This window comes from Pteropus medius, unplaced genomic scaffold, assembly GCF_902729225.1.
Source record: "Pteropus medius unplaced genomic scaffold, Ma_sr-lr_union100, whole genome shotgun sequence".
NCBI classification, from domain to species: Eukaryota; Metazoa; Chordata; class Mammalia; order Chiroptera; family Pteropodidae; genus Pteropus; species Pteropus medius.
Window position 1 is genome coordinate 5,509,251 of NW_024348304.1, and position 23,496 is coordinate 5,532,746.

General features: G+C 39.0%; 1 protein-coding gene and 1 pseudogene across 2 annotated transcripts in view; one reads left to right on the forward strand and one right to left on the reverse strand.

Moving 5' to 3' along the window:
* Nucleotides 1-23,496, forward strand: part of JADE1 (jade family PHD finger 1) — a 297,514-nt gene that overhangs the window by 183,481 nt on the left and 90,537 nt on the right. The window lies entirely within an intron of this gene.
* Nucleotides 12,653-12,771, reverse strand: LOC120616299 (uncharacterized; annotated as a pseudogene).

Below are 23,496 nucleotides of genomic sequence, written 5' to 3' on the forward strand. Positions count from 1 at the left end.
AAGACCTTGTGAGTAAGTGGCAGATTCAGGCTGTAACCTGGGTTTACCGACTTCAAAGCCTGAACTCATTTTTACCTTACCACCATGTCACAGATGTTCAGTTCTAACCATGTTTGAGCTGCTTTTATCTTCCAGTTTTATCACTAGTCAGTAAGTATTAGCGAACGGTATCAAGTAATATCTTTACACACTGACTTGCTAATCAAGATCCAGATCCAAGATCTTAACTGAACAAATTGTCATCCTGGAATGAAACTGTGGACGAAACTCTTAATTCATGAATTTGCTAACTTGCTAACTTGTCTTTCTTTTTTGAAAACATTACTCTTTGTTTCCGATGTATACATTTCTGTCTTAATATAATTTTAAGTATTTCACCTATGGACATATTGTAAGTGTTCTTTCTTTATCCTATTGAAAATTTCTAACCTTGAATTTATAATTTGTATCCTATTAAATTTTATAAAATGATCAAATGACAAAATATTATTTTTTCAAAATTCCACTTGATTAAAGTTTCAAGATATTGAAGACATAAAGTTATATTGAACTATTTCTTTTTAAAATGTTATTTAATAAGTTCTCCGAGTGATCAGAAGGGATTCTCTTCTGCCTCTTATTTTTGTCTTAAGCTTTTTTCCTCTTAGTCTGCTTTCCAACTCATTTTATTTTTATGGCTTCTTACTTTTAAGGACATTTATCACACCCTGAAAATGCTGCCCGAGTGTCTCTGTTCTGTTTGTGAGTAAGGTAACGCCATTGGCATTTTAATATTCCACAGCAGCAGTCATGACCAGACGTTCCCTTACTGATTTTTCCTTTTTCCTTTCTACCTCTTCCTCTTTATTTTTCTTAAGCTGATAAATAAAGCTGACTTTTATGAAACTGAAAGAAAGCTGATTTTTAAAAGGGATGACCATAGTTTTCAGGAAACTGAAACCATTTACGTAGCCTGACTAGTCCGCAAGTCACAGGAACCCCGGAATGCGAAGCCAGTGGAAAGCACTCAGAGTTAGGAGAGAGGAGTTTGATTTGCCTGACTACTTGAGAGAGGTCACAGGGAGTGTGGAAAACCCGACCTTTCTTGAAATGAGGAATGCCTTTTGGGGATTCCCCACACAAAACCGATAAAAAGCTCGCCAATCACTTGCGTGTTTACATTTTGCATTCAGAGCAAGACTCTGGACCGTGACTGTTTTAGAGAAAATAGGGCAGAGTTTCTTAGACTTTGCAGAGAACTTTAAAACCTATTGACTCTACCGTACCTTCCAGGTAAGGTATTTGCTTTACCTTCTGAAGGACAAAACATCGGTCCTGGAAATTTGTCTGTGTTTATTGATTAGAAGACTAATGGAGGTTAAAGTTTTTTTTGTCACCAACAGGTGCAGCACAGCTATCTCATAGAGTACCTGAGCAGGTATAGCTCTGCAGGCAATACCTTGGCCATCGACAGTTCCTTTGTGCTTATTAGAAGACAGTGCCCCTTTCTGTCTTTCTGCAAAGCACAACCTATGCAAATGTACCTGACATTCCTGTGCATGAAGCTGGTATATACGGCAATCAGTAGGTGACCCCTTGTTTCTCAGACTGGGTAGAAGAAAGTCCTCTAAGAACAGACAGTCTTTCCTCGGGAGCATACAGGTAGGTGACTGATGTCACCGAGTTATGTAAATTAGGGTGAATAATTACCTATTTCTGGGGAAGGATGTGGTGAAAATTTAGGGGACCTGTCAAAGGCAAGTCTTAATCCTTTGTAAGCAGAACTTTTTGCCAAAAAGGATAAAGGAAATCATTCTTAGTGAATTTCCCTAGGAAACGGACAGACTTCTCTTAACTGAAATTTAAAATTAGAGAAACTTATTAGCACGGACCGGAGGGTCCTCACAAAGGCTTGAGGTCAGAGAAAAGCAATAGGTAGCACACCTGGTATAAAATTGTCTTGAGGTATAAAAAAGAGTATTGAGGTAGAAAGGAGAAAAGTCAGTGGTGTGGCTCCATAGGGTGGCAGACCATATATTATGTCAGTTAGGGTTGGGTTGATATATAAGTAAGGAAAACCCCACATAGTGGTTTAAACTAGGTAGCTTATTTCTCATAAAAAAGGGAGCTCGAAGGCGGATCATCTCTGTCGGGGACCCAGGATGCTTCTGTCTTTTTATTCTGCCATATTTAACATCTATTTCCATTGCTCAAAAATATCCATATTCTAGGTAGCACTAAGGGGAAAGGAGACTGAGAAAATGCATAGCCTCCAGGAAGTTTCACTTGGCATTTCTGCTTGCCCATCAATATCCAGAAGGCAATCACATGACCTGTGTGCTGGGAAATAATCTGTTTGTTGAGTGGCCATGTGCTCGGCTAAAATCATTTCTGCTTTTAAAAAGTAGAGAGATGTTGGAAGGCAATATCGGATATTGGAAGGCAACCTTCAGTCTTTGCCGTGCCATTCGGACTCGGATCTCCTGCATTGTATCTTGGGACAGGTGACATCAGCATGCGAAAAATGAGTGAGTTGGTCATCAGGAGTTGTATTATTTGGGGACTGAGTCTGCCACTTACTCGCCATGTGACTTTGAGCAATTGATACACTTTCGTTTAGCTTTAGATTCTTTGCATATTGGGAGAAGGCAGATAATATCTCATATGCAGGTTTCCTGATGATTAAGAGGTAATATTTAATAAAAATAAAGTATCTAACAGTAGCTGGCATGTGAGAGACACTTACTAAATATGATTTTTCTTCTATCTGTTATAAATATTTTCCCTAGCTCTACCTACTGTAGCTCCCCCTTTTTTTTTTTTTTTTTTTTTTTTTTTTTTTCCAAAGAAGGTCTCAGGTTGAGCCTATTTATTGCTACCCCTCCCTGTCCCCCTTCTCCAACAATCCCAAGCTATGTGCTCAGGGAGTTGTTTATGCCTCAGAATTCTCGCACCAGTGGGGCTGGCTGGAAAGTCATTCCTGGGTGGTTCAGTCATGACCTGGGCAAATGCCTGTTTCGGGGGCGGGACAGCCAAAGGACTGTCAATTGCAAAGTGACCATGCAGTGATGGTCGCTCCTCTGAATGTGCAGGTCGTGTCTTAAAGAGGGTGCCTGGCCCGGTGCTCCCGCAGGGACTGACATTCAGCCTGACCTCCTCTAACATCAACTGGGGAAAAGGGGTTTCTTTTCTAAATGGTCTGCTCTAAAGGGGCAATTAATATGTGTGCAAGGGCCCTGTTTTCTGAGTCCCACAGAGGTGTCTTCCTGGCTGGCTTCTGCCCTGCAAGCATTGTGCCCCGTTGCCTGTCAGAGAACGTCCAAACTGCGGCCATTCTCCTTTCTTCAGCGCCCTGGCCACCTTCCCCACCCCACATCCCACCGAGGAGCACAGGGCCCGGATCTGCTTGTTCAGCGTGGCCCTCTCCCCGCTGCCCTCATGACCTGGGAGTCATGAGAACACACCGTGGTCACTTGGCTCCAACTTTTTTTTTTTTTTGGAGAAAGGAAAAGGCAAAAATCTCTGTGGCTTAAAAGTAGAAGTGTCAAGATGGTGTTACAATTATAGCACCAAAGTCTGGAGAAATGTCTCAGACATGGAAAGCATTAAAATATAGAAAGCTGGTTTGCTAAAATAGTTTTATGGCACTGATTTAAATGGTTTGGATTTTTCCCCTTATCTTTTTCGGTTTATTTTAAAGTTTATTTTACTTTTTTCCTCTTTTGATTATAACCAGTCATCTAAAAGACAACTGGGAGAGGCCTTTGAGAACAGTAGTTTTTAAATGATGATGAGATATCAAAGTGACTTGGAGAAAAAAATAAAAGGAAACTACAGGTACAGTGACCCAGAAAGGAACTGTATGGATGCAAGGAGGGTCAAGGCCATCTCTCATGGCTTAAAGGCTCGAAAACAACGAGGAAGAAATTCTACAACCCCAAACAACAGCAATATAACAAAACTGTCACCCAAAGTCTTTCTTCCCAGAGGAAAATTGTCAAGGATATTTCTAAGTTAATTGGACAAACTATCAAAAGTAACTGTTCTTTTTAGATATCTCCTTCCTTTGAAAGACTTTTGGGTTGATATCTCTAAACTACTCTCTCCATGAAGATACTTTGCCTTCAAAAATGTGTAGCAAGTCATATAACATTACTAATAATGTTTTTGAACTACCAATGATATTGGGTCTCCTGCTCTAGATGATTCTAATATAACAGTCACATAATCCTGAGTCCTGCAACATTTCTAGAAGTTCCCCTGGCTATGCATTTCGTCGGTGTCTTCATGAAGAGCCTGTGATTTTTTTTTTTGGTCTGGTTCCGCCATCATCTTATATAAATGAGTGCCACGCACAATGAAAAGTAACGTTTTCTGAACTAGAGAGAGGAAAATAAGGTAAGATACTAATATTGCTAGCCATTTCTTTTGGCTGCATATCAGCACCTGCAGCATATGCTGTAGCATTTCCCTTTTTATATAAATATAGCCTCTGAAAATGCTCTTTTTGTCCCACGCCTACGTTGAGAAAAGATAAAAGTCAAAATTCTAGTTTAAAGTTCATCTTAAAAAGATTATGTAACCAGCTTGTGAGAGCTGGTATCATAACCAGAGATAATTCAAGTAAAAAAAGACTAGCGATGGTATACCGGAAAAAGAATAACAGACAGACAAATGTAGAATGCAGACTGAGTGATAAATGACTCTGAGCAAAAATGTCAGGCAGTTCACAAAGCAAAATACAAGCTGTAAACAGCAGTAGGCAGAGGGCAGTCTTCATATGCATGTTATTGTTTGAAAAGCCTGCAGGGTATCAATCATTTCAGTTACAACACACAGGTAAATAATACAGAAAACCTGTGATAAAATCTAACTGCGTATAAACAGAAGGATTTCAACGATACCTCAAAATATCCTGATTTAGATAGTGTAGCATTAAGTCTTGACGGAAATATAATCGACCATGGAAAGCATGCATTCATTCATACATTTAGCAAATATTTATTAAGGATCTACTAAGTACCAGGCACTAGTATGTCCGGAGACCACAAGGACAAAGAAAATATGGTCTCTATACTGTAAATCTCAAGTTTTATTAAAACGAATGCCATTTACCTACACTCAACAGACGTGCATTCAGAGGCGCAACCAGGAGATAGCACAAGAATTTTGTAGCGGCTCGATTTTTAATATTCCAAACTAGAAACAACCCAAATGTCTATCAAGAGGAGAATAGATAGGCGACGGGGTTCGTACAGTGAGATGCTATTGAGCAATGAAAATACCGGCACCTGCAGCAGTGTGGATGAAGTGCACAAACAGTGTTGAGTGAAAGAAGGTCGGCTTTTCAAAACCATATTGCACGACTCTCTTTAGGAAAAGTTTAAAATAGGCAAAAATAAAATGGGGCAAAAGAGCACAGAATAGGGCTTACTGGGAGGCTAAGGCAGCAAGTGGTTGGTATACAAGGGAGGCTGCCGAGTTGTGTTTTGTTTTCTGATCTGGGTCGTAGGTACACACTTGTGATCACTCTGTGAAAATCTCTTATTCTCTACACTTACGGACATATTTATATTTCTATTGCATTTCTATTAAAAAGTATAGTGAAAAGCCAACACCAGCTGCTTTAAGGGCTATGTCTTAATAGATGTTAATTGTTGGTAGTGTTTTCATTCTAGAACCTGTTCTTAGCCTCTCTATGACTTACCTCAATTTTGCCATGCTGGACCTCTGTTCAGGAGAGAATGAGTATTGGGAGCTATATTATTGGAGATGTCATTAAAGACCTTTTTTAAATCAAGTTCAGAGCTCACATTCAATAGTTATTTGACATCTGCTTTCTTCATATTAAAAACCTATGAAGAGGCCTTTGTCCAGATTTTAGATTCTGAGAGATATATCTGGTTGGGGCCCAAGAAAGTCACAACCCTACCAACTACTTACTATTCAATAGCTTTCGTTTGTGTGGGCAGAGGCCCTAAGAGAAACCAAAATTTATCTTTGAACAAGGTTAAATTCTGGTACGGCACACTATAATTCATATTTGCCCAGGGCTAGGACCTTGAGTTGACAAGTTTTGCTCACTTTAACTAGTAAAACTTAGAATTTCCATGGTGCCTTTTCACCTAAGTCCATGAGTGTGTTCTCAGAGTGAAATGTGCTTTCATTTCTGGGCATTCTGGGGGCATAAGAACTGCTGTTACATCTAAGTGTCTCGGCTCAGGGACCCACGCAGTGTGTAATTTATAAATGGAATTTCATTAAGGATGGGATTCAAGAGCTAGAAAGTGTGTTACAAAAACAGTGAATAAGCAGGATGGACAGTCCTTCCACAAATAGTGAATTGTGACAGTGTTAAAATGAGACTAACCTAAACCATGGCTGCATGTATCCTGTAAGTGCTACTACGTTATTTGCTTTAAAATAAGATGAACAATTTTCAACCTATACATCCCAGGGAGCAGGTGGACTTACATCAGTCTTGGATCCTCCCAAATGCACCAAAGCATTCATTAAAAAAATGTTTAATTATGGAAATTTTGAAACATACACAAAGGTAGAGAGAAAAGCGTAATGGACCTCCTTGTGTTAATTATCCAGTTTCAACAAAAATTAATATTTTATCAATCTTGTTTCATCTGTCTCCTCCCTGCATACTTTTTTCTTTTCCTTTCCTTTCCTTTCTTTCCTTCCTTTCTGCTGAAAAGTTTTAAAGTCTCCAATATCGTGTCATTTTTCTCGTAGTACTTTAGTCAACGTTTCTAACTAATAAGACTTTTTTAAAAAAAAACATAACCACCACATCATTATCATACCTAATAGAATTAGAAATAATTTCTTAACATCTAATGCCCAGGCCATCTTCGAATTTTCCCAACTGTCTCAAAGATGTATTTTCCACTTGGTTTATTTGAATTAGGATCCAGAAATGGTCCACACAATGCGTTTGCGTGTTGTGGTTCTTAAGTCTCTTTTCTTCTGTAAGGACCTCCCTCCTCCCATTTTCCTCACCTTCTTATGCATCATTATGTTATAGAAACTGGCTCATTTTTTTTTTTATTTATTTTTTTATCTGTAGGACGTCCCTCTTTCTGGATTTGGCTTACTGTTTCTTTGTGGTTATTTAACTTGTTCCTCTGTCCCCTATAAATGGTAGTTAAATCTAGAAGTTGATTAGATTCGGGTTCGGTTATTCTCAGCAGGGCAGCCGTCTCAAGCCTCGCTTCGCCCCAGTTCAGCAAGCTCTCGCGCTCCGCGCAATGCCCTTCTGCGTCTGTTTCGTTTTTAGCTCCCGTTTTACACGGTGCGGGCACGCCTCGTTTTGCAGCGTTTTGCTTTCCTGCGCTTCACGGATGTTGCTTTTTTACAAGTCGAAGGCAAGACCCTCCGCCAGCAAAAAAAATTACTGCTCACTTTATTTCGGTACACGCTTTATCGCAGTGGTCTGGAACCAAACTCACAGTGTCCCCAAGGGCACGCTTGCATTTTATTCTCTCAGTGGTCACTAGCCATCTGTTGGCTGAGCTGAGAAGGAAACCTCAATCTTTCCAGGCCTCAGCCCGGGTCTCTTCCGTCACAGAATGCCTCTGGAAGGAGAAGAGCTCCTTTCGCTATTTCTCACATCCGTCATAATCTTTGAAATTAGAATCCCATAGCAGTCTTGGAGGAATTACAGGGTCACGGCTTCCAGTGAGGGTCTCGTAACACCCCATGTAAAGGTGACGTTCATGTTGTCGGTTCAGATTAAAATTTTCTTTACCATTCAGCAGTTACTAAAACACTATCAAACATAACTGGATGCTGGGCCAGAGGAAAGCCAGCTTCTAGTGATTGACTAGCATTCTTTTCGTTTTCTTCTGCACAGTTTTTCAGATCAGCTTGTCATAGTTTCATTGTGACTGTCTTACTTATTGTAGCTCTCCCTGGTATTAAAATTCTTTCTTCTCAAGACTGGCATAAAGTCGATAATTATTGAAGTCAGATAATAAGTAATGGGGTTCACTATAATAATCTCTCTTTTCAAATAAAATAATAAAACTGGAGAGTTATTATTTTTTCTCGTCTCATCATGGCTAAATCACGTGTCCAGAAGATAGCAAAACCTTAAGTGAGGCTGTTTGTCACATTGGCTCAGAGGTTTTGGAAGTTGTCTTTGACTGGATGACTCAAGCAAGTTCTTCTGATGTAGAAAGGCCACTGCATTTGGTGCTGTTATTCCCACTGCAGTCAGTTTTTAGCCTTGCCTCTGTGGAAGTCTATCTGTTATCATGTTCAAGGGCACCAGGTGATGGGTATGAAGTCAGTGTTCTTAGTCGGGGGGATTACTGCAGCGCTGGAGAGCAGAGGGAAGGAGATTACACAGCACCTGCCCAAGCCCTGCATGGTTCTGCTGAAGAGAAGCAGTAAAACTCCGGCGCATTCTTCACATGAAAAGTGGCATTTTGCATGCAATTATGGGTCTCGAAAGGTCCAATCAATGAGCATTAGGGAAGCATTATAGCTTCTTTACTGAAGCTAAAGCGCCTAAGACCACGGCGGGATGACGCTCTCCAACACCATCCCTAAGTGTAGCTGAATTTTGCTGCAGAGTGGTTCAAGAAATAAGGAACAAGTGTGGGTAATTGAGGCTTCCCTATCCAAAGACTGTATCTCCTGGATTCTGGAATTTTCTTCTACATTTTTTGTTTGTTTGTTTGTTTTCAAACTTCTGTTTTATATGGTATTTTGTTCTATTAGTGGTCTCTTTACAATCATGTAGCTTTGTACTGGGTGGGCTTGGAGTAAACCATACTTTCTCCTGAATCTTAACAAGTCTTCTTACCCAGGTTTAGCTTCTGAATTTCCAATATTTAATTACGTAGATTAAATCTCATTATAACTAGAATGGTGGCATTTTTCAGTTGGTTTATTGTAATGATATCACGAACCAATGAATGCGGAGCTAGAAGTCATAGTCTCATTTTAAAAGAGGTGATTGAACATCAGGAGTTTAGGTGTAGTGTTGTTTACATTTTTGAGGTGGAGAGAAAGTGAATAAGTTAAAAGAAAATGGCAACTTGCATACTGGATAATAATTACAAAGTACTAAGACAGCTCATCTTTTTTCTCTTTTCCACATACAATATTAATAGCATCCAATCGGGGACTTGTGCTAGTAAAACCCTGTCTTTCCTGGACGGAGATCATAGAAAATAAGCGTTGTTCGGGATTACTTATCATGACCAGAGCAGCAGAACACTTCGATCTGCTCAAAGATGGAAATGTTCGATTAAATAGAACCCATATTAATATTCTACCTGTGTTTGTTTTGGACTTGAAAGAACTATACTTTCCCAGCACTTTTACTTAAATGAACATAAGCTTGCTGAAATGAGATATTTAGGAATATGTTTTACATTTGGACAAGAGTTTATAACATTGGCTTACTTTAAAAATGTATTTAGTGGTGTTAAAATAGTCGTATTAGGGTTTAGAAATATTTTAACAGATTTCTGTAACTACTAATCAGTAGAAGTTATCATAGCTGTTAATATTTACATTTCCCTCTGTTTTTGCTCCCATCCAGTGCTTCTAATTTGACTGCTGTTGGGCATGTTACAAAATGAGTTTCATAAATCAAAAAATTTGGATTTCATTGGCCTAAATTTTAATGTTGCACATATTTTATCTTTACACCTGTGACAGATTTTCAATATACAGCAATAAGAAGCTATAGGGTGATTGTTTTCTTGTGCAAAACAGGGAAATTAGAGATTGCATAAACCAGTTCACCTGAAGTGTAAATAACTCCAGTCTTACAGCAGTTGAACGTTATGCTGTGTGTTACTAGAATGATTGTGAATATACACATGTATGTGCCTTTAAATGTATCTGTTGACATATTTGCCTTAGTAAAATCATTGTGACCTCTCAGAAGGGTATCAAATGCAGAGTTTGGGGATTCTTTTGAGAATGACAATCGTAGCGAACTTAAACCCTGGTGAATAAAAATAAGGGAATGACAATACAGAGAAATGTTCTATAATATCGAAGAACAGAGTCTGGAAAGAGAAAACAGCAAGATGAATTTTTGTTAATATTTCAATATTTTAAGAATTAACTAAAACCCTTACAATATTTACAGTTTCTGCAATGTACGTCTTACTATTTTGTTTGTTATATCAAAAACTCTTAACATGAAAAGGACTCTTTGCAGGGCAGGCATCAGGAGAAATGCAAATACTTATTGCATGTCCTACCCGGAAGGAGGAACTGTGAGAGGTAGGACAGGTGCTTACAGCTACAGGAAGAGGCCCTCTAGCCAAGTCCCAAGGGGTTTTGGGAAGAGATTAGCCTGGGATGAAAAAGCAGTGGAGAAGCGGGCAGGAAGCTTCACTAGCCTGAGATCTAATTGCTCCCACAGTAGGTGACGGATTCGGACGGATTCGGGTCCTCAGCTCTGGCTGCACCTGAGAGCCACCGAGGGAATGTTTCACCTGGTCCCAGCTGAGCTGGTGTGAGTAGGTGGAAGCAGGTCTGGGCCTGGGTGTTTTAAAAGCCTCCAGGTATTTTTTTCTGTGCTGTCAAGGTGTAGACCCACCAAGTTAAGATTTTTCTCACTTAATATGTTTATTTTTGCAAGTTCAGCATCTGAAGATCTTTCATTCTAGTTTATAATGTGCAATTACTGTATCGTGCTGTGTTGTGAGCGATGACCCCTGAGTTCTGCAGATCACGGTCTAGCTGGGCTTAAAGTAAAATAAACTGAGAAAAGATATTAGCACACTCAATTTTTTTAATGAAAAATAATATAAAGTGTAACTTTAAAAACAGCTAAATACAGTTGGAATTACTACACCCTATTTTAAGATAACTTAAAATAAGCTTTCATTGAATAAATACCCTGATCTGGTAATAAATAAATAACTGATCTGGTACCTTAACACTAAGCACTAATTGTTACCAATTGGTGTTTATTCTTAGCTTGGTTATTTATAATCAGATTACCTTAAAATGTTTCCTCTACTCTCTAAATCCTCATCTTAGAGCTAGACCTCTTTATATGAAACACTAGTGTAATCTTAGATGACTATTTTCATCCAAAAAGATTTTGTACTTTTTGGAAAGAAAACTGAATTACTTGTTCATTTTTCCATACCTTTTTAATATCTTTTTTATGTTTTATATTTTATATTTTTATATTTCCCATATCATTTTAATATCTTTTTATATTTTATATTTAAATATATTTTAATATTTTCTTTTTTTATATCTTGTGTAGGTCAAAAAGGTAATGCACTTTTTTTCACATTAACACTCATAACACAAATTTATTTCTGATGTGTCTGCTATATAAAAGAATGAACTTACTACAAAAACATTACACTTTAAAATAACATTCAGTAAAAGAAATGATAGAGTTAGAAAATTATCATTTCGTAACCATCCTAGAAATACTCGATTCAGGCCAGAATCATCAATGGATGCGAAAACCATTGAGTTTAACTTCGATGGCATATTTACTTAGTCTTAAAGTACTTTTTCAGAAGTTAGAATAACAGAGGGAAAAACAGTAACCTTACAGGGGAAAAAACTCGGGGACAGTACCTTCCCCCAGAGAGGACAGGGAAGAAAGGGCGAACTGGAGTCATGCGCCTCCTGATGTGATACTCTGAAGATACAATGTCCCCTATGTAATGTTCCCGCCCAAAACACTCAGCCTGAAACTAATCATAAAACAGAACCAGATCAACCCTGATTGAGGGACATGCTATAATTGGTCTAAACTTTAAATTCGTTCATGTCATGCAAGACTGAAGAACTGTTCCAGATTTAAAAGAGATTAAAGAACGTGAGATTAAAGAGCAAAGATTAAATGCAGATCCTGGATTGGATTCTGTATAGAAAAGATCATTATTTTTCTGTGAGTGACAGTAAGGGGACAACTGGAGAAATTTTGTGTATGCATTGTACAGTACTGAATCAATGTTAAATTTCTGGAATTTGGTCATTGCACTGTAGCTATGTAATACAAAGTTGTCTTTATGAAATACATGTTAAAGTTACTTAGAGGTAAAGAATCATGATGTCTATAGTTTACTCTGTAATCTTTAATAGTTTATAAAAAGTAATAAAATTAAAATAATATATGTATTAAGAGAAAGAAAGATAATGTGGCAAAATGTTAACAATTGATGAACTTAAGTGACAGATATAAGGAAGTTCATTGTACTCTACATTTAAGTTTTGAGTATTCTTCAAAACAAAACATTTGGAAAAGCTTATAAACAGAATATTCCATAGTCTTGTAAAGAATCAGACATAGATCTCTAGTATATTTCCTTTTTTACTTCATTTTTTCCTTTTACCTGCTTTTGACTGCTTTAATAAGTATTTAATGATCTGTGAAGAGACAATAAAAGTCTAGAAAAGCGTCTTCCTTAAAAGAAATCATTTAAAAATTGACAAATGCTTAGAGTCCTATAACCACCTCCTAATAAGTTTGGGGTTTCGGGTAGTTAAGTTTTTCTGCTTTTTCTTTTTTTTCTTTTTTATCATTTATTTATTTATTTATTTATTCATTCATTCATTCATTCATTCATTCATTCATTTTTTAAGCAAGGCAATCATTGGTTGACCTCACAGATTGCAAGGCCCTTATCAGCTTACAATCCCTTATTTTTAATTCTTTTTACACCTACAGCACCTGGTCTTCCTAGGTAGTCTCCCATCCAAGTACTAACCAGGCCCGACCCTGCTTAGCTTACGAAATCAGATGGGATCGGGCTTGTTCAGGGTGGCATGGCCATGGACTTGCTTTTTCTTTTTTTAATTATAGCAAAATATACATAAGATTTACCATTTTTAATGACCTGAAGTAGATTCATGTTATTATACAGCCATCACCATCATCCATCTCTAGCACTTTTTCATCATTCCATACTGAAACTCTGTACCCATTCAACAATGACTCCCATCCACCCTTTATTACATCCCTGGATATTAATCCCTTATCAGATATGTGATTTGAAAATACTATCTCCTGTTCTATGGGTTGCCTTTTTACTCCTTTGATACGCAAAAGTTTTTAATTTTGGTGGGATTCAGTTTGTCTGTTTTTTTCTTTTGTTGCCGGTCCTTTTGGTGTCATACCTAAGAAATTGTTTTTATTTTGCTTTTTAAAGTGGTGACTAGGTATAGATTTTTTTTTCTTTACATTTTAGAATAGGAATGATAATTCTTGTTATTTATAATTTCTGGGATATGCAACCCATACATTTTGGCCTCAGCAGTATGTAACTTCAAAACAAAGCTACATTTCCTTTTGGTGACTAAATTATCACTGATGCCTTTGCTGAAATGTCCTTTTAAGTCTTCTCTCCACTATTTCTAGAAATTTCTGAGGGGATGTCCTCATGTGCTTTAGAACAAATCATTCAGTTTTTTTTGTTTTTGTTTTTTTTCTTTTTCTTTTTCCATTCAAGCCTCTTCCTTTCACCTGTGCTGCCAGGGACCCTGACGAAATGTCCATTCCGCTGGGCACAGGTGTCCTCAAAGTGTGCTGCCTAGGTCTCCAACTTGCCCTCTGACCCAGAATGATGAGGAGACTTCTCTTCTCCCTCCCTCCTGATCCGGGCACCTGGAGTTTCCGGGTGTAGATGCCTGTCTTGCCCTGTCTGTTCCCACGTGGGCACGAGCGTGGCCCTGCAAGCATCAGAAGGGGGACCTGGTGGGTACGGTGCTGCATCTCAGGGTGAGAGCCTGGAATACTGTCAAGGAAGAAGTTATTCTGATACTAATTAAAACGGTAAGGAAAACTTTATGCAGAATAGAACTGTCACAACAGGCATCAAGACTAGAACTATAGAGAAGAGAGGTCAGGCCGAACTTGAGAACAGCAAGGATTTATAGCCTAGGGTCAGAGTGTGGAGGAGGGGGAGTTAGTGGATGAAAAATTACCAAGAAGATACATCAAAGGTGGAGGGGTTCTCGTTAAACTGACTTAACAGCATTTTTGCTGAAGGCAAGTCAGGGTGGCCAGGTCTCAAGGGTGAGGGATGAGGAATTTGATCAGATATCAAGGGCCGGGGATTCTCTCTGAATTGACTTAGCAGGATTCTCGCTAAGACTGAACCGTGAAAGCCCAGCAAAGCCCAAAGTTGAGGCCTAGTCAAGAGGAGGGCTCAGAGGAGCCTGTTTAAAGTCTGTCAGGACAGAGTCTTTGTTGGTGTCTCCTCCTGTTCAAGGAAAGAAGAGACATTCATCTTTCCATTAGACAATAAATCTAAGCCCGTTTCTCACTGGTTTCCTTTAGTTCCTTAAGGACTAGCTGAATCATTCTTGGAACTCGGTAGGACAGCAGCCAGTTGAGACGATTTCTCGGAGCTGGATTTTGAATACCCTTAGCTAGTGGAGCGAGGACAGCAATAGCAACCTGATGATTTCCTGGTTTGTAGTTCGAATGTCCGTGATGATGACATAGACTTCACTGTCACAGTCGTGGTTCTTTCCCAAAGCAGAGCATGAACCATGCAGTTTTCCAGTGAACTTCCTGACCGGCCCACTCAGCAGAGCTCCAGGCACGAAGGCTGCCCAGCGTCCAGTGTCAGCTGCAGGGCTGCTTTAGATACAGGACAGCTTAGAACCCCAAAAAGGGTCTGGGCAGCTGGGTTTTAGTTGGTGATGGCTCTAAGGCAGGAGGTGGGGGGAAAAATGGGAAACATTAATTTGAAGAGTCGTAACCAGATAATTGGAGGAAACTAGAATTGAAAAATTTAATAAGGACTGTCAAAATGTACAGAAAAGCAGGATCCAGCCCAATTTACAGGTAAATAACAGAACCTCAAAGACAGTAAATAGGACCAGAATCTGATAACCCACAGGGGCGTGCTATAGTTTTCCTGTAATTTATGTTCCTTTTTGATTCTTGTTTACAAAATGAATCAGATCTTATTACATTTGGCCTGATTATATACATAAGTTCAGCAACAATATAATTGACCACATAGGCCTTTTAAAGCCTATATTGCTGGAACTTATTAATAAGGAATCTTAAATTAGACTTTTAAAAACGTTTCGAGGCTAGGAAGCCAAGCCGAGAACTCGCTACCGAACTTTACCTGCAATACCTATAGGTTTGGGCGATTTGCTCTCTTAAAATACCCTAAGGTTCCTGGGCCTGCCAGGAAGTGACTTTCCTTACTCACCTGTAAGACCCGGAACCCTGTAAATCAGGTACCAGGCTTAATTTCCCGAGAGGGCTTTGTAAGCATTAGCTCCAGAAAGTCAGCCTTAGTGCTTTAAAACTGTCTGGTTGTATGTTTTTATGCATATCATTTTCAGGTTTGGCATTCTAGTCAAAACTTGCTATGGGACTAACTTTTCCAATTATGTTCTGTTATAAGAAGTACAGATTCTTATTAAACTCATTCAAATAATAATATTGCCATGGAAATAAATATAATCAATAAGAATTTCTTAATTCGGGAGGGATCAGGCAGGGAGAAAAAAAATGTGTTTGGTTTCTACTTATAAAAAGTATAATCACTAAATTATTGTGGGTTTTGCTTGCTTAAGAGAAAAAAGGGTATGTTATATCCAGAAAATAGAATATTAAATAAGTAGCAGATTTTCTTAATCAGATCATTCAGTCCCATGTAATTAACTCTTATTCTGCTTGCTCGTGGGTTAGCAGTTTTTTGAACCTGTCAGCTTCTCACCTAGAGTTCTAGAAACCCATACTCAGTTCAGTGGTATAGTCTCAAAGTTATTCAAGCAGTGCCACCAAAAACCTGTATCCCAGAGTGCCTGTCATATTCTTCTCTGCGGGTCTCTGAGACTTTCTCTTCTTGTTGAAGGTGGAAGACTCTGGCCTGTAGTTGATTGCAAACACTTTCAAGAAAGTATCAGTAAAACAATAACTATCTGTGGATTACGAAAGACTTAAAATGCCCGTGGTTAAAGATCTGATGTGAGTTCATGTGACCGTGGATTTGGTTATTTCTGTGGTATAGGTTTTAAAATAGTAACTGGAATTATGACTGACAATTTTATACCAGATATATCATGGACAGCAAGAGTATCAACACATTTCTATGAACTTCATATAATTTTGGAGATATTTCTGTTAGTGACGTTTACCCATATAAATATTACCTAGGGCAGGTTGAGCATCCTTTCTCACTTGACAATTATTTTTAGGCCATCCAACATGCAAACAAACTTAATTATTTTTTAACATCTCTCTTTTTACAAGGCGAAAACGAATCCTTGAGATTTTCCAGAGGCTCTCTGAGAAAGCTCAAAGTCTATTCAAGATCAGGATTTCATTTAAGATTTCATTTTGGGAAGTCAAAATTGTCAAAAATGTCAAAAGTTTTAACACTTGAGCAAATAAGATCCTACATTACTGTGAAATAATACTGAGATACCTATTTAACCAAAGTGACAATAAAAGAATTCAAAATTAACTATAGGAGGTAAAAAACCTTAGCTCTTGAAGACATGGTCCTCTTGAATAATCAAAGACATAATAAAGGTTAACATAAAGCACAGGAAATTTTTCTGACAAGACACAAAATCTTGGTTTCCTAGGCATGTTATACAAAAGGTAAAGAAAAAATCATTTACAAACTCTTATATTAAGAGCAGACCAATAATCCAAGAACAACTTTATCATTTTTAACAGGGATTCTAGTTTTGCATCAATATAGTTTTGAAATCAAGGTTCATTAAAAAACAAAACAAAACAACAACTTATAAATAAACCCATCCAATCTGAGACAGCTTTGACCACATGAGACAAGATTCCTTTTCCACAACTTCTTTTCTACAAACCTTCCATAGCATTTTTTGTCCATTCGATTTTTGTCCTATACTTTTCCTCTTTCTCACTCTGGAGCAACCAGTCATTTAATTTAGGACAAAATTACTCTTTTTTTCTTAACAAAAACACATCCTACATTTTTTATACTCTTTTCATGCAAAGTTGTTCCTCATCATCCTTATTTATAGTAGTTTTATTACATGTACATATTATAATTTTTAGCCATTAGTAACCTTTTCTATAGTGAAAATTAGGAAGCAGACAATTGTGAATTGTCTCACACACCACCGTTCTATCACAGTCTAGCAAATTTTATGAATATACCATATGTATTAGCCAGGGTTCTCCAGAGAAACAGAACCAGTAGGATATATGTGAATATATATGAGAAAAGATTTATTACAGGAATTGGCTCACACAGTTTGGAGGCCAAGAAGTCCCATAATCTGCCGTCTACAAGCTGGAATATCAGGAAAGGCAATGATGTAATTCAGGCCAAGTCTGAAGGCCTGAGAATCAGGGGCCAATGGCGTAAGTCCCAGTCTGAGTCTGAAAGCACAAGAACCAGGAGCTCTGACATCCAGGGGCAGGAGAAGGGTGTCTCAGCTCAAGTAAAGAGGGGATTTACTTTTCCTTCACCTTTTTGTTCTATTCAGATCCTCACTGGATTAGAGGAAGCTTTTCTCAGTCTACTGATTCAAACACCCATCTCTTCTGGAGACAGCAGGAAATAATATTTCACCAGCTATCCAGACATCCTTTAGCCCAGTCAAGTTGACATAAAATTAACCATCATTCCGTCTTTTTATAGGTATATGCTTCCTCATGGTACAACTTTTCAATTTGGCAAAAAGAACTTGTATATTAATAGACCCGAATGCATTTAGCTTCTCTGTACCATATAAAAATAAGAAGCCAAAAGTATATAAATTTAAACTTGTGCTTAGTAATGAATGTTTTAGTAATTTATCTTACTTAAAAATGATCTAGATATTTAACAAGTATCTATTACTTAGCGCAACGCTAAGATTGAAAATTACCAAAAAAGACTTTGGAAACTATTTCAGACAGACTTGTTATATCACTAAACAAAGCTAGCCATCATCTCACATTATTTCCCTGTTAACTAGTATATGTGTGTTAGGCAAATATCACAGAAGCAAAGCCTATAAAGATTAAATGCATGGGTTTTTGGTTTTACTGCTGGGGTTTTGGTTTTACTACTGTGTTAGATATGCATGAAGTAATGGATAATGGATACAGCAAATTCATTTTACTACATCTTTACTTGTCCATTCATTCTTAGGTTGAATTTATAATTGTTTATAATCTTAAACGTCGAGTAGATATAATATTACCTTATTTGACTAGTAAACCCAAGCAGAACAAAAATGCGTGGTCACATTATAATTAATGCTGAAACTCTGAAGACAGTCATTTTTATTGAACCAACAATACCAAACTAGTCTTCTGTATCAAAAATTTACTAAAGTCACATGAACTTGAAAAATGGAGTAGTTTCTATATTTCTGAGCATTTTAGAAGTATTTTATTTGTATAAGTACTTAATTATCTCAAACCCAATTTGAATAATGCCCTTTTATGGGATTTTGTAAATTCATTTGGTAATACCATCTGGAGGTAGAAAAATATTACATATACATAACCTATATACATACATAAACATACACAAACATATAGACAGACACAAATAGAGACTAACTAGCTTCCATTCTAAAATTTTAGCCACGAGTGTGATAAACACAGTAATATAAAACTCACTATTTTATAAGAAATTATTGGGGTTTATCTTTGCTCCACTTTATATTTTTATCTGAATTGTGCTTCTGGCAAATGGGACAAGTTGGGGTTACCTACTTGATAGAAGCTAAAAAATTTTACCAATATCCACGGAAGAATTTTTAAGATTTTCTTTTGCCCTGATATGTAATCCTATGGAGGCTGTGGACTAAATTTTAGATGAGAGACTGAGGGGATGTCAATCAATTGTCCGAATGTTTTCACAGCTCATCTAGTGGATAAAATATCCAGTCTGTAATTAGCGTTTTTACAATTAGCAGGAGGCTTAAAGCTCCAGTGACTACGAGGAAGGAAAGCTCTAGCAGGTGGATAGAGGAGTGGAGAAGCCAGGGGTTTGAAGCTGGGCATATCAAAAGATCCAAGGGACGAAGGGAAGATTAAAGGTGACAGAAAGGGAGACAGAGGCTTTAGGCGAGCCAGTTTTCAGGGACCCTAAATTCTAAATTGTCCTTTGCGAAATCCGGCCGACAAGAAAGGAAGTGGGCCAACTCAGTGCCGTCGTGGTGGAGTACACAGCCAGCAAGAGTTCCAGAGAGGGCTTTTAGTTGACTGAGAAGTTCCCAGGGGAGAAGTGGTATCAAATAGAACAAAGAGGCTTCACAAGAGCCAGGAAACAAATTTATGGCCCAGGAATCAGGGAATAAATCGCCACTGGAAACAGAGCCAGGAAGAAATTTCCAGCCCAAGAGTCAGGGAGCGAGTCTCCATTCGAAAACAAAGAGCCAGGCAGAACTTCCAGCCCAGGAAGCACCTTCCAGACAGAAAAACCGGAGCCTAGAGCCGGGCCTCAGAGAATGCACTCAGAATCCTAAGGATCCACATCTGTTTTCTGTGCTTCGATGGGCTGTCATCCAGCGCACTGGCTCAGGAGCCAGACTCACCAGCGGATCCCCGATTAGTCCGTGAGGACTGAATTCAAAGGTTTCAAAGCTGTGCCTGGGGTCCTGAGGTCCGGCGATGAATCTGATCCTGTCCAGGTTGCAGCACCATCACTGTGAAGGAAAGTTATTTTGACGTTCGTTAGAGCAGCGAGGAAGACTGTCTTCAGAACGACCGCGATAGGCGTCGAGACTGTGGCGATAAGGGGGCGAGATTGGGCTTAACTCAGATTCAGCAAGCACAGTGGGGATTTAAAGCCAGGGAGCAGAGTAGAGGGGTCCGTGGGTGGAAAACTGCTAAGAGGAGATATCAAGAGTTAAATCTTATTAAATCGAGTCTTGCTGAAGGCAGGTCAGGGTGACCAGATGCTGAGGGTGGGCGATTATCTCTAAACTGAGTTAGCGGGATTCTTGCTTCAGCTGGGCTTTGTAGCAAGGACAGGAGCCATGGCTGAGGCCTCGCTGAGAACAGGGTGGGAGGCGTCTGTCCCAAATTTGGTCAATGAGGGAGTCTTTGTCAGCACCTGTGGAGATCTGTACTTGCCCTTGAGTATCTCAGCTGCTAGAAGGGTGACATTAAATGGCAAATAAAAGCAATATGAGAGATGGAGAGAGACCATGGAAGGAAAACATTTTATAGTTTAGTACCTTTGATGGCAGTTCTTCTTGGGTTTTGCACCAGGGGCTCTGCATGTCCATTTCGCACTGGCCCTCAGATTGTGTAGCCAGTCATCCATTTCCTTGGGGTTCTGATTTCTCAGGCATAAACTGGGGACAAGTTTAGCCCAAAAATGCTTATCGCTACAATCTGGTTTCTGGATCTTGTGAACAAATGCCTGGACAAGGCCGACCATGTATCTCCCAAGAAAGGGATAATTGTTAGACATGGGACAGTTGAAATTCAGATTATGGAGGACACTCTTTTCTATCTCTAAAAAGACAAGGTTCCCACAGAGGATGATCTAATGCAAATGACTAAATAGAACATTCATATCAGTTCTTTCATTCGTGTAACTTGCAATTTCAGAGCTTCCCTCAAGGGCTCGTGCTGTGGTCTTAGTGTTTGTGTTCCCCCAAAATTCATATGTTGAAATCCTAACCACAAAAGTGATGGTATTAGGAGGCCAGGCCTTTGGAGGCTTAAGTCATGAGAATGGAGCCCTACTAAATGGGATCGGTGCCTGATCAAAGAGGCTCCAGAGAGCTGCCTCGCCCCATCCACCATGTGAGGACACAGCAGGAAGGCTCCACACCAGAGCACGACCATGCTGGTGCCTTGATCTTGGGTTTCCAGCCTCCTGAGCTGTGAGAAATAGATTTCTGTTGTTTATAAGCCACTCAGTCTGTGCTGTTTTGTTGTGTGTATAGCAGCCTGACCGGACTAACCCAGGTGAGGGCTACCTGGCGTTATGTTTGTGTTACTAAAAGATTTCCTGAAGTGGTACTCCTGGGACAAATTCCAGTCCCCTCCCCCACCCAGAATACAGCAGGAATCCTCTAAATTGCAGAGTTCCAATCTCAAATGCAAAGATCCAACCTCTAGCAATTCCCTGATAGCAACAGCTTTTACTGCTGTAGTTATTACACTAAGATTCTTTTATTTTCACCAGGCTTTCTAGTTTGCACTTTGTCTTTGGATCACTCTTTTCCACCTTCTGAACTTGCCCTTTAACTGTCCTCTTCATTTTCTCATTTTGTAGAACAGGACAGTTCATAGGACAGGCGAGAATGGGTAAATCATTACTGAAAATAAAATAATGTTCTGAGCATTCTTTTCTGTCTACATTTTAAATATTTATAAAAATATATTACATCGTAGTCTCTGATTAAGTAAAACAGAGTAGCAAATGGATTGAAAGTCTAGTGTTTTCATTCTAAAAAATTACTGCTTTCTGAAAACTTCATCTGCACCAGACAGACAGTGTAAGGAGTGATTATTCATATTGCAGCCTAATCTTCCCTTTTTCAGAATATTTTGCAGAGAACTGCTCCTTTCCCCAAATTCATGCCCCAATCTTTCCTTTCTTTCTTCTCTACCAAATAGTTTCCCATTTTAGCAGGTCTTACAGTCTGTTTATATAAACATTTGAGCTATAGAGTTTTTATGCCTGAGAATGACGTCGTGTCTGACGTTTTATTTAGTTTTTAAGACATCAAACCCTTAACCTTAGAACAGCAAAGAGTTTCTTCTAGAGAGCTAGCACCAGAAGTTGATGGTGGCTCTCTGCAGTGTGTTGAGAAGCACCGGAAGGGCACGTCGAGTTTAGCAAAACAGATAAGGTAGATTAGTGCTGTCTGCCCCGCGTGTAAGGTGTGGAATGACGGCATGGGCGTCATATTTTCTAATTCTCTTTATCTATCTATCTATCTATCTATCTATCTATCTATCTATCTATTCATTTTTATTCTTTAATTATAGTTGACATTCAGTATTATTTTATATTAGTTTCAGATGTGCAGCATAGTGGTTAGACATGTATTTAATTAATGAAATGATCCCCCCAATTAGTCTCGCACCCACCTGGCACTATACACGGTTATTACAATATTACCGACTGCATTCCCGGCGCTGTACTTCACATCCCCGTGACTATTTTGTAACTATCAGTATGTACTTCTTCATCGCTTCCCCTTTTTCACCAGCCCCCAACCCCCTCCCATCTGGCAACCACTGGTTTGTTTCTAACCCTCTTTAGACCAAAGGGAGAGTAATACATCATTTTCGGACACCGTGGTGGAAATGGCCTGTGGTAGGAACCAGTGAAGGAAGACGGTTTGGATGAGGAGGTCTTTCAGTGCCTCTGAAATCTCGCTCTGCCTACTTCTTGGCTTCTAATCATGTACCCTCGTGGTTTTGCCTCCTCTGGTTGGTCACCTTTTGATGATTCTCCTGTTATTATATATAACTTATGATGGAATGGGTGTTTGAACATTGTATATAAGGTGTGATACAAATCTATCAAGTGAGACTTTTTAATTGAGCCGATTTGACTCATTTAATAGGCCCAAATACTTCTCCAGAATTATATATTTCTGTAGAATTTTGTAGGGGAGGAAAAAGAATAAATAGAGATCAAGACCAGGGGGTGGGCTTAACACATGTGTTTCAACATCCTAGATTACTGAACCTGCTCCGGCTGGTGGCACGCGACGTGGTTGAAGTGGGAGGGAAGGGTAAGTCGGAAGACCTCGATAGCTGCACTTCTCCTAGAGAAACTGATAGAGGATGAGTGTAAACGTTTGGGGAAGGTGAAGTTTTGATTACTGATGTCTCTGGTTACTGATAATTATGAAGTTACATATCAGTCTTCTCAAATATCTTTGCTTATTGTTTAGTTGTTAATTTATCAGGAGAATGATATTTATTTGACATGAGTTTCCTAAAATCTGGCATGAATCCTTTTGATTTGGGGACCACATAGGTGCTTACCAGTCTGCGAAGCACAGCCGCAAAACATAGAGCCTACGTTCTTCAGCAGATTTCTGCTGAATTTAAATGTTTCAGAGGGATGGAGGAAGGAAAGTTTCAGTTTTGTTTAAAGAGGCCCCAAGGATAAAGACCTAGGCTAGGTTCTCTGTAAGCTGCTTTTGAATTAAAGTTTAGTTTCAAGAATTAAGTTGGGTCAGACTAATTCTAGAGGACATCAGGGTTTCTGGGATTCCTAAAAGCTGCTCACCTTCAGAAGCCTCAAACCAGGATGAGCTGGAAGTGGACAGGGGAGAATTCTGACTATGGAAACCGACCTTGAAATGGCTCTTCACTCTCTAGGCCACCTCCCTGTCCTGCAGGACTAGCACAGAAGCAAGCGAAGCACTTATTAGACATCTAATTCAGTCTCTTGAGCAAAATCTGAGCGCGTGCTTTCGATTAAAGGGCGTAAGGGATCCTCTTGGTCGCATTGTGGTGGCTCTACATCTTAAGCTCTTTGAGCAGGGAAGACTCCAGAAGGAAACTACTCAACATGAATCACCACATCTTCCATGACAGACAGTGATGCTTGAGAAATGTCACGT